Source organism: Penaeus chinensis, chromosome 41 (assembly GCF_019202785.1).
Source record: "Penaeus chinensis breed Huanghai No. 1 chromosome 41, ASM1920278v2, whole genome shotgun sequence".
NCBI lineage: Eukaryota > Metazoa > Arthropoda > Malacostraca > Decapoda > Penaeidae > Penaeus > Penaeus chinensis.
Window position 1 is genome coordinate 7,647,398 of NC_061859.1, and position 2,500 is coordinate 7,649,897.

At 30.8% G+C, this 2,500-nt stretch overlaps 1 protein-coding gene across 4 annotated transcripts in view; it reads right to left on the reverse strand.

Annotated features, from left to right (window-relative positions):
• The window catches only part of LOC125047427 (unc-112-related protein-like), a 59,284-nt gene that overhangs the window by 56,495 nt on the left and 289 nt on the right, over positions 1-2,500 (reverse strand). The gene's annotated exons all lie outside the window — the stretch shown is intronic.

Below are 2,500 nucleotides of genomic sequence, written 5' to 3' on the forward strand. Positions count from 1 at the left end.
TCTAACCTTTGGCCTAATTTCAATTAATTATGCTATTGCTCTTGCTTGATCTTTTGCCCTCCCTTCTGGAACATATAGTGGAGACAACTCTTTCTCAGTCCCACCGTTTCAAGCAATATCATTTTTCAAGTTATTTTGCTTTGAGACCCCCTTCCTTTTCCCTTTTGATAAACGTTTCCTGAAATATGTCTTGCATATTCGATTATATTGGTCTAATCTTTTAAAAGCTGATCTAAATAAAATATGAAAGGCAAGGAAAAAATGCACCTCAATAGATCTTACAAACACTCTTTCACTGAATACAGATTATCAAAATATGTAAAGAGAGCAAAAATCAGTAGACATTCACAGAAAAAGGAGACCTTGAGTTACAATAATAAAGACATCCGAAGGAGATTAACACATTCAACATAATGGAGTTGACAGCCAAAAATGTTTGGTATTTCAGTTACCACTAAATATATATATATATACACAAAAAATATTCTCTATCTCTTTGCTCTTAATGAACATTCTCTTGAAAATAGAACAAATAACATAAGTTTAGGACTGTAAATGACTACTATTGAGTAATCTAAAGGCACCAATGTTTACAGGATACTAGTGTTATCAGAGAAGCAAGGTTATGTAACAGGACTGGTAGCACTGCTTACAGAATCTCACCTAATCTGCATAAATCTCAGCCTACTTGTACAGATCAAATGTCATTGTATAACCACTTGGAAGGTATGGTGAGGCCACACATTCATATATATATATATATATATATATATATATATATATATACATATATACATATATACATATATACATATATACATATATACATATATACATATATACATACATATATACATACATATACACATATACACATATACACATATACACATATACACATAAACACATAAACACATATACACATATACACATTACCAAAAATAATCCTAAAATAAAGATCATAAAAAAATTCAAGATTACACCCCCCAAAAAAAAAAATATATAATAATAATGATAATAATAAAAAATTAACAAATAAAATCAATAAAAGATCACAATACCCCCAAGTACAAATGACACCATTTTGGAAACAGTGAGCAAGCAAGCTGGATTTGGCAAAACTTCAACATTTCATATAAACAATACAAGGAGGCCTTCTGTGTTACAAATAAACTTCAAAACAAATGAGAATTAGGTTTCCAAAAACTATCAAAAATAAATTCATCACAAGGTAGCCTTTTCAGAAAGTAAGCTAATTATTTTATTAGCACATAAATTTTTGACCTGTACTTAAACAACAGGAGTTTCAAACAGGTCTCATTTGTAACCAGGATTCAACTATTTTCAGCGAAGGCGGTTCTCTTAAAAAAAAAAAAAAAAAATCTAAACATGACTTTAACTCTTGACTTGCCAAAATACCTCTCTAACACCTTACAACCTCTAGGCAGGTTACATTACTGCTGAAAACTAGTTAGTGGGTATTAAATTTGTCCTCCCACTACCTGTGCCTTAAAAAGAAACCAACACAGCAGCCAACATTTGAAATTAACTCCTCAGCAACTTAAACCAATGAACTTACACCTTTACATTAAGTAAACATTGGTGTTTTTTTTAGGCAGAGTTGAGTATCCATTAATGTCAGTAGGAGATCCCAGGGTACAATCTTACATAAACACCACCAACCTAATCTAACACCCCGAGATCACCTGGTGACTCCGAGCACACCTTTGGACATAGCTTAATTTTGGGTTGATTAGGTCACCGTTACTGTTACTTTCTAAGTGATGCGTCTTGTTCCAATTTCTCGGAAGGTAAATAAAATTAGGAATCTACAATTTTTTTCACTTGATTAAAACAAATAATCATTATAACAATAAAAGTAATAAAAAATAGGTTCATTCCACCCACTACAAATAACGTATTAACTAAGGTAAAAATAATCACAATAAAAAACATTTAGGTACATCAGTGAATGTCCTTCTTTCAAATTTTCATACATTTCAATCAAGTATTTTTATAAAACAAAATGAAATACAGAATTGATATTACTGTATATGGAAACACATAAGTTTACCCAAATAAGAAAATCATTTCTCACACCATTTTTCAAGTTAATGAGAATTCTTACAGAAGTTCTCAAAGTGTCTGTATCTTGACATTCAAATCATAATATTTGTTTTTGTTTTTTACAGAATAATCACGATAATACTATTAATTACATGAAATAAATGAAAAACAAAAATAAAATGTCTGTCTTTTCCTTCAGTCGCATTTCTTTCTCTATCGTTAGAGGTCACATGGTCTTTCTTTATCTCTCTTGTTCTTTTTTTCCTTCTTAAATCAGTCACGATGTCCATGTGCGAAATAGAAAGGGATAGAGAAAGGAAAATGAGAGAAGGGAGTACACACGTTTTTTTTTCCTCCTTCTCTACACCTTTTCTTGTCCTATTTGATAATAAAATGCATCCGTGAAAGACACTGAATAATATCAAGAACTGAG